A 9,885-nucleotide genomic window follows, 5' to 3' on the forward strand; every position below is an offset into this window, starting at 1 on the left:
ACCAGGAAGCGCATGACTTTATGCATGGCAACTCTGCATATGATATCAACCCTGGAGGAGCTAATAGTCTGAGGCTGTCCACTCCCAGCAGCAAGATCTTCCCTGCAGGAGGATCTGAGCAGCACTTCTCCATGTCTTCCAGTCTCCAAAATACAGTTCCCGAAAACAGGATTATTTTTATATATCTTTTTGTCCTTAGTATATGTGCCTCTAGGTACATGCAATCAAGCTGTTGAACAGATGATCCTCAACTCAATGGTTCAACATACCAATTTTCAGCTTTACTATGGTACAAAAGCTATACACATTCAGTAGAAACTACACCCCAAATTTTGAATTTTGATCTTTTCCCAACCAGCAATACACAGTACAATATTCTCTGGAGATGTTAGGCCGTGGCCATGAGCCATAACTTCCAGTCAGCCATGCCATCATGAGGGTAAACAAATACTGTACTCTGCAGTGTACTGTATTCAATAAATTACATGAGATATTAAATACTTTATTGTAAAGTAGACTTTATGTTAGATAATTTTGCACAACTATATATAATGTAAGTGTTCTGAGCACTTTATTTTATTTATTTATTTATTTTTGCATATAAAGATGGAGTCTCTGTCGCTCAGGCTGGAGTGCAGTGGCGCAATCTTGGCTCACTGCAAGCTCCGCCTTCCAGGTTCACACCATTCTCCTGCCTCAGCCACCCGAGTAGCTGGGACTACAGATGCCCATCACCACGCCCGGCTAATTTTAGTATTTTCAGTAGAGATGGGGTTTCACCGTGTTAGCCAGGATGGTCTCGATCTCCTGACCTCGTGATCTGCCCGCCTGGGCCTCCCAAAGTGCTGGGATTACAGGTGTGAGCCACCGCGTGCAGCCGAGCACGTTTAAGGTAGATGAGGCTAAGCTCGGTAGGTTAGGTGTATTAAATGCATTTCAACTTACGATGTTTTCAACTTATGATAGGTTGATCAGGATGTAACCTTGTGTTAGGCCGTTCTTGCAATTCTATAAAGGAATACCAGAGACTGGGTAATTTATAAAGAAAATAAGTGGGCTGGGCGCGGTGGCTCATGTCTGTAATCCCAGCACTTTGGGAGGCCTAGGTGGGCGGATCACAAGGTCAGGAGATCCAGACCATCCTGGCTAACACGGTGAAACCCCGTCTCTATTAAAAATACAAAAAATTAGCCGGGCGTGGTGGTGGGCGCCTGTAGTCCCAGCTACTCGGGAAGCTGAGGCAGGAGAATGGCGTGAACCCGGGAGGTGGAGCTTGCAGTGAGCCAAGATCGCGCCACTGCACTCCAGCCTGAGCGACAGAGTGAGACTCTGTCTCAAAAAAAAAAAAAAAAAAAAACAGAAAATAAGTTTAATTGGCTCACAGTGCTGCAGGCTATACAAGCATGGCACCAGCATTTCCTCAGCTTCCGGGGAAGCCTCAGGGAGCTTTTTACTCATGGCAGAAGGAAAAGTGGGAATAGCCATGTCACATGGCAAAAGCAGGTGCAAGAGAGACAGTGGGGGAGATGCCACACACTTTTAAACAATTCGATCTTGTAAGAATTCGCTTACAATAGTGATGACAGCACCAAGCTATAGGGGACGCACCTCCGTGACTGAAGCACCTCCTACCAGGCCCCACCTTCAACACTGGGGATCGCATCTCAGCATGAGATTTAGAGAGGACAAAATCCAAACTGTATCAAACCCCATCATAAGTTGAAGAGCATCTGTTTTTTGTTTTATTTTATTTATTTATTTATTATTATTATTTTTTTGAAACGGAGTTTCTCTCTTGTTGCCCAGGCTGGAGTGCAATGGCATGATCTCAGCTCACCGCAAACTCCACCTCCCGGGTTCAAGTGATTCTCCTGCCTCAGCCTCCCGAGTAGCTGGGATTACAGGCATGCACCACCACCCCAGCTAATTTTGTACTTTTAGTAGAGACGGGATTTCTCCATGTTGGTCAGGCTGGTCTTGAACTCCTAACCTCAGGTGATCCGCCCACCTCGGCCTCCCAAAGTGCTGGGAATGCAGGCATGAGCCACCGCACCCGGCCAAAGAGCATCTGTATTTTAAAGACATTCATAACAATCTCTCTCTCTCTAGTTATGCAATCAACTGGATCTCTTATTTTAAGTTCATTTGTTTACATTTTAATTTTACATTTAATTTTATATTATGATTTTTTTTTTTTTTTTTTTTGAGATGGAGTATTGCTCTTCTTGCCCAGGCTGGAGTGCAATGGCATGATCTCAGCTCACTGCAACCTCCGCCTCCCAGGTTCAAGCTATACTCCTGCCTCAGCCTTCCGAGTAGCTGGGATTCTAGGCATGCACAACCACGCCCAGCTAATTTTATTTTTTAAGTAGAGAGGGGGTTTCATCATGTTGGTCAGGCTGGTCTCGAACTCCTGACCTCAGGTGATCCGTCCGCCTCGGCCTCCCAAAATGCTGGAATTACAGGCGTGAGCCACCACGCCCAGCCATATTATGATTATTTTTAAAAATTTATATGCTTCCAAAATCAAATAAATAAACAAAATGTGTTTGAAGAAATTAGCTTCTCTCTCTGTCCTCACTGTTCTCTTCCTCCCTATAGGTAACCTATTTTTAAAATTTTAATAGTTTGTCCTTCCATTTTCTCGTTAATTTAAAATCACTTCACTAAGCAATTTAAAATAAAATAAATCACTTTGTTTGGTAATAAGAATAATTTTTTTTTTAGAGACAGAGTTTTGCTCTTGTTGCCCAGGCTGGAGTGCAATGGCACTATCTCGGCTCACCGCAACCTCCACCTCCCGGGTTCAAGCGATTCTCCTGCCTCAGCCTCCTGAGTAGCTAGGATTACAGGCATGTGCCACCACGCCCAGCTAATTTTGTATTTTTAGTAGAGACAGGGTTTCTCCATGTTGATCATGGCTGGTCTCAAACTCCTGACTTCAGGTGATCCGCCTGCCTCGGCCTCCCAAAGTGCTGGGATTACAGGCGTGAGCGACTGCGCCCAGCGGTAATAAGAATAATTTTGTTAAGCTTTACATTTGCCTAGAATTTCACAGTCTACAGAGGTCCTCTTTGATTGACAATTGCATTGTACAAGAAGCTTCCAGAAGAAAATGTACCACTGAGTCTCTGTATGGACCTATTCTCAAGTGAGATGTGATGCTAAAAGATGCACATTCTCCTCTTCTGAAAATTATGAAGACTTAGGAAATTTGTGCTTTTTTGCCTCCAAGTCATCACATAGGGGTATGCATGCCAATGTATTGAGGCGAGCCTACTGAGAAATAAAGGTAGTGCCAGAGGTAGGATAATCAATGCTTCTTTCCAACTGTTACTTGGCTCAGATCCCTCTATTCTTTCTTGGTTCCGCTCCAATAGCTAAATTAAATTAATAGGAATTTTTTTTTTTTTTGAGACGGAGTCTCGCTCTGTTGCCCAGCCTGGAGTGCAGTGGCGCAATCTCGGCTTACCGCAAGCTCCACCTCCTGGGTTCACGCCATTCTCCTGCCTCAGCCTCCTGAGTAGCTGGGACTATAGGTCCCCACCACCGCGCCCGGCTAATTTTTTTTTTTTTTGTATTTTTTTAGTAGAGACAGGGTTTCACTGTGGTCTCGATCTCCTGACCTCGTGATCCTCCCACCTCGGCCTCCCAAAGTGCTGGGATTACAGGCTTGAGCCACCACGCCCGGCCAATTTATAGGAATTTTAAACTCACTTCCACAATGCAGTCCATACAGTTTGGAAAATGATTGCTTGGTGTAGGGGATATGACAAAAGGCAAAGCCCAATGCTTGACTCTAGAAGCTCAGACTCAAGTGGATTTTTAAAAAGACATTTCAACAATCCAAACATTTTTCTTCATTGAAAACAGTCCTACTTTGCATAGAATTTATTTTCTGGAGAGCTTCATCAAATGGAAGTCTTTGAACCAGGGTTTGAGAATAAATTAAAATGCTGTTGCTTTTTTGTCTTCAGATTAATTGTGGAAAAACTGTCTTCTGACTTTAGGATTGTAACCCTGGTTCTAGAAAGAGCTTCAACATTACTATGCAGGGTAAGAGCAATAAGGTAATGTACAGGCAGTCCCTCCAACACAGAATGTTCCTACTGTGAACAGAACCTAGAGGAGAAGAAGCTAAACATACTGTCAGAAAGATTTATGTTGTATTTCCACATAGCAACAACTGTTTTCTCTTTGAGGTTTTTAACTAGACTCTCCAGAGAACCCCCTATAAAACAAAGATGGTTGAAACAGTTTCATGAATGATTAAAAATAAACTCACTAAATAATTTTTTAATTTCACATTTTACTTATAAAATATCATAATTAGGAAAGAAACTTAAGAAAAGGCAAAATGATTTCACTGTTGTTAACTCTAGTAAGTTAAGGGTGCAAAGATCTGTCATTGTAAAACAGGGTTTATGAATAGGAAGATGTTTGGTGTTTTTAAAGGAGCTCATTGTAAATATACAGTTAAAATTTATGAAGCAAAATTACACGACCTTGAAAACATTTACCTTCAAGCTCTATAAACATAAATCGTGATAATACTAATGCTGTCACTAAACTACAAAATATATTTTGAGTTTAGTGAATTCTTACCTTGTACAAGACAAGGGGTCAGCAAACTATGGCCTGCAGGCTAAATCCAGCCCACTGTCTGGATTTAGGATCTTAAAAAAGTAATGTTCTCATTACTATTCAGTCTCTTCGTAGTCAGCTAATTTATTATTCTTTTTCTGGCAATTTAAAGAGCTTAACTTTTTGGCTAGCTTTTTTTTTTTTTTTTTGAGACTGAGTCTCCCTCTGTCGCCCAGGCTGGAGTGCAGTGGTGCGATCTCAGCTCCCAGCAACCTCCACCTCCCAGGTTCAAGTGATTCTCCTGCCTCCGCCTCCTGAGTAGCTGGGACTACAGGTGCACACCGCCACGCCTGGCTAATTTATTTTTTTATTTTTTATTTTTTTTTAGATGGATTCTCGCTCTGTTGCCCAGGCTGGAGTGCAGTGGCCCTATCTCAGCTCACTGCAACCTCCGCCTCTTGGGTTCAAGTGATTCTCCTGCCTTAGCCTCCCAAGTAGCTGGGATTATAGGCACACGCAGCGGCCACCATGCCTGGCTGATTTTTGTATTTTTAGTAGAGATGGAGTTTCACCATGTTGGCTAGCCTGGTCTTGAACACCTGAACTCAGGTGATTCATTCACATCGGCCTCCCAAAGTGCTGAGATTACAGGCATGAGCCACCGTGCCCAGGCTTTTAAAAATACAGTAGAGATGGGGTTTCAACACGTTGGTCAGGCTGGTCTCGAACTCTTGACCTCAAGTGATCCACCCACTCAAAGTGTTGGGATTACAGGCCAGAGCCACTGTGCCTGGCTCTGGCTAACTAACTTTGATATGTATGTAGGACCACATATGCATGGGATCTGGAGTGAGCTTCAGATCCTGCCTATGAATGACTTTACATTTTGAAATGATTGGGGGAAAAAAAATCAAAGGAAGGATAATATTTCATGGCACGTGAAAATTATATATGAGATTCAAATATCAGTGTCTGTAAAGTTTAATTGGAACTTTACCATGCCCATTCATTACCTATTGTCTATTGCTTTTGCACTGTAACAGCAGAATTGAATTGTTGCAGCAGAGACCATATAGCTAACAAATCCTAAGATATTTACTACCTGACCCTTTACAGAAAATGTTTTCCAATCCCTGTACAGGGGTGACTGGTGAGTCAAAACAGACAAGATCCCTTGCTTCATAGAATTTACCAACAAGACATTATCTCACTTTGACCAGGCACGGTGGCTCACACCTGTAATCCCAGCACTTTGGGAGGCCGAGGCGGGTGGATCACCTAAGGTCAGGAGTTCGAGACCAGCCTGGTTAACATGGTGAAACCCTATCTCTACTAAAAATAAAAATTAAAAAAAAATTGCTGGACATGATGGCACGTGCCTGTAATCCCAGCTACTTGGGAGGCTAAGGCAGGAGAATCACTTGAAGCCGGGGGGTGGAGGTTGCAGTGAGCCAAGATCAAGCCACTGCACTCCAACCTGGGCAACAAGAGAGAAAACTGCCTCTCAAAAAAAAAAAAAAAAAAAAACATTATTTCACTTAAATCTCATAACAAATCTGGAGGTGAAGGTACAATTTTATTATTATCTTCGTGAGGCAATTGAGGAATGTCATTATTATACCCACAGGCAACTGAGGTACGGAGAGGTTAAAAATCTTGTCAAAATCCACACAGATCACTGAGGGAGGCAGGATCCGCAGCTCACTCCAGACCCCACGCATATGTATTCCCACTGATCAGCATTAGCCAGCTAGGAAGTTAAGCTCTTTAAATTACCAAAGGAAAAAAATAGATGCGGACTATGAAAAAAGTGAAATAGTAATAAAGATGTTATGATTTTTCTGACAGTTTTACATTTACAGAAAAATTGAGCAGAGACTACAGAGAGTGCCAATATGTGACCCCAATCTCTGCACACAGTTGCCCCTTTGAGTAATATTTTACATTAATATAGTACTTTTTGTCATGCGAGTCCGTGTGAAGAGACCACCAAACAGGCTTTGTGTCAGCAATAAAGCTTTTTAATCACCTGGGTGCAGGCAGGCTGAGTCTGAAAAGAGTCAGCAAAGGGAGATGGGGTGGGGCAGTTTTATAGGATTTGGGTAGGTAGTGGAAAATTACAGTCAAAGGGGGTTATTCTCTGGCTGGCACCGGAAGGGGTCACAAGGTGCTCAGTGGGGGAGCTTCTGAGCCAGGAGAAGGAATTTCACAAGGTAATGTCATCAGTTAAGGCAGGAACCAGCCATTTTCACTTCTTTTGTGATTCTTCACTTGTTTCAGGCCATCTGGATGTATACATGCAGGTCACAGGGGATATGATGGCTTAGCTTGGGCTCAGAGGCCTGACATTCCTGTCTTATATTAATAAGAAAAATAAAACAACATAGTGTTGAAGTGTTGGGGCAGCGAAAATTTTGGGGAGTGGTATGGAGAGATAATGGGAGATGTTTCTCAGGGCTGCTTCGAGCGGGATTAGGGGCGGCGTGGGAACCTAGAGTGGGAGAGATTAAGCTGAAGGAAGCTTTTGTGGTAAGGGGCGATATTGTGGGGTTGTTAAAAGAAGCATTTGTCATATAGAATGATTGGTGATGGCCTGGATGCAGTTTTGTATGAATTGAGAAACTAAACGGAAGACACAAGGTCTGAATAAGAGAAGGAGAAAAACAGGTATTAAAGGGCTAAGAATTAGGAGGACCCAGGACATCCAATTAGAGAGTGCCCAGGGGGGTTCCGCATAATTACTTGCTTGGTTGGTGAGTTTTTGGGCTTATCCTTGACAGAGTCCTCCTTTTTAAGTTGGAGGCTGAACTTGGTGAGGTGTGTTTTTAAAGACCATTAGTCCATTCTACCTTTTCTGAAGATTGAGGACGGTAAGGGGTATGAAGTTTCCACTGAATACCAAGAGCCTGAAAAACTGCTTGGGTGATTTGACTAATAAAGGCCGGTCCGTTATCCGACTGTATAGAGGTGGGAAGGCCAAACCAAGGAATTATGTCTTACAGAAGGGGAGAAATGACCATGGTGGCCTTTTCAGACCCTTTGGGAAAGGCCTCTACCATCCAGTGAAAATGTCTACTAGACCAAGAGGTATTTTAGTTTCCTGACTTGGGGCATGTGAGTAAAGTCAATTTGCCAGTCCTGGGCAGGGGCAAATCCCCGAGCTTGATGTGTAAGGAAGGGAGGGGGCCTGAACAATCCCTGAGGAGTAGTAGAATAGCAGATGGAACACTGAGAAGTGATTTCCTTGAGGATAGATTTCCACGATGGAAAGGAAATGAGAGGTTCTAAGAGGTGGGCTAGCAGCTTGTAACCTACATGGAAGAGGTTATGAAATGACAACAGAATAGAATGGGCCTGTGAGGCTGGAAGGAGATATTTTCCTTGGTCCAAGAACCATTTGCCTTGTGTGGGAAGAGATTGATAGGTGGAAGTTTCCGTGGGGGAGTAGGTGGGAGTGACCAGCTGAGAAGGAGAAAAACTGCCATAAGGGATAGAAGTTGGAACCTAGTTGCTTTTTTAGCTACCTTATCAGCATAAGTGTTGCCCTGAGCGATGGAATCTGATGCCTTTTGATGGCCCTTGCAGTGAATGACTCCAGCTTCCTTTGGAAGTAAAGCGGCCTTGAGAAGAGTTTTTATTAAAGAGGCATTAATGATGGAGGATGTCAGGCCTCTGAGCCCAAGCTAAGCCATCATGTCCCCTGTGACCTGCACGTATACATCCAGATGGCCTGAAGCAAATGAAGAATCATAAAAGAAGTGAAAATGGCCGGTTCCTGCCTTAACTGATGACATTTCACCATTGTGATTTGTTCCTGCCCCACCGTAACTGAGCAATTAACCTTGTGAATTTCCTTCTCCTGGCTCAGAAGCTCCCCAACTGAGCATCTTGTGACCCCCGCTCCTGCCCGCAAGAGAACAACCCCCTTTGACTGTAATTTTCCACTACCCACCCAAATCCTATAAAACGGCCCCACCTCTATCTGCCTTTACTGACTCTCTTTTCGGATTCAGCCCCCCTGCACCCAAGTGAAATAAACAGCCTTGGTACTCACACAAAGCCTGTTTGGTGGTCTCTTGACACAGATGTGCATGACATTTGGTGCCGAAACCCAGGACAGGAGGACTTCTTCGGGAGACCATCCCCTGTCCTCACCATCACTCCATGAGGAGATCCACCTACGACCTCAGATCCTCAGACCAACCAGCCCAAGGAACATCTCACCAATTTCAAATCAGGTAAGCGGTCTTTTCACTCTTTTCTCCAGTCTCTCTTGCTACTCTTCAATCTCCCTCTCTCACTACCCTTCAATCTCCCTGTCCTTCCAATTCCAGTTCTTTTTCCTCTCTAGTAGAGAGAAAGGAGACACATCTTATCCGTGGACCCAAAACTCCGGCGCCAGTCACTGACTCGGGAAGACAGTCTTCCCTTGGTGTTTAATCACTGCAGGGATGCCTGCCTGATTATTCACCCACATTTCATTGCTGTCTGATCACCATGGGGACACGTGCCTTGGTCAGTCACCCACATTCCCTTGGTGGCAAGTCAATTGCGGGGATGCCTCCTTTGGCTGCTCACCTACATTACAGCCCAGGGCTGCTCACCCACTCCCTTCTCCGTGTCAGTATCTTTCTCTTTAAACTTCCCTCCTTCACTAGGGGCAAGCTTCTGCCCTCCATTCCCCCTTCTTCTCCCTTAGCCTGTGTTCTCAAAAACTTAAAACCTCTTCAACTCTCACCTGACCGAAAACCTAATCATCTTATTTTCTTCTGCAACACCTCTTGGCCCCAATACAAACTTGATAATTGTTCTAAATAGCCAGAAAACGACACTTTTGATTTCTTCATTTCACAAGACTTGGATGATTTTTGTCAAAAAATGGGCAAATGGGTCTGATGTGCCTGACTTCCAGGCATTCTTTTACACATTGGTCTCTGCTCCAATGTGACTCATCCCAAATCTTTTCTTTTTTCTCGCCTCTCTGTTCCTTCAGTCTCCACCCCAAGCTCTGAGTCCTTTGAATCCTCCTTTTCTACAGACCCATCTGACCTCTCCTCCCCAGGCTGCTTCTTGACAGGCCAAGCCAGGTCCCAATTCTTTCTCAACCTCTGCTCCCCCACCCTATAATCTTTCTATCACCTCCCCTCCTCACACCTGGTCTGGCTTACAGTTTCATTCCGTGACTAGTCCTCCCCCTCCTGCCCAACAATTTCCTCTTAAAAAGGTGGCTGGAGCTGAAGGCATAGTCAAGGTTAATGCTCCTTTTTCTGTATCTGACCTTTCCCGAATCAGTTAGCATTT

The 9,885-nt window shown here is 44.0% G+C and overlaps 1 pseudogene; it reads left to right on the forward strand.

Annotated features, from left to right (window-relative positions):
- The window catches only part of LOC736002 (kinesin-like protein KIF27), a 53,924-nt pseudogene extending 45,090 nt beyond the window's left edge, over window positions 1-8,834 (forward strand).
- Window positions 8,835-9,885: the final 1,051 nt, after the last annotated feature.

The sequence above is a fragment of the Pan troglodytes genome, chromosome 11 (assembly GCF_028858775.2).
Source record: "Pan troglodytes isolate AG18354 chromosome 11, NHGRI_mPanTro3-v2.0_pri, whole genome shotgun sequence".
Taxonomy (NCBI): Eukaryota; Metazoa; Chordata; class Mammalia; order Primates; family Hominidae; genus Pan; species Pan troglodytes.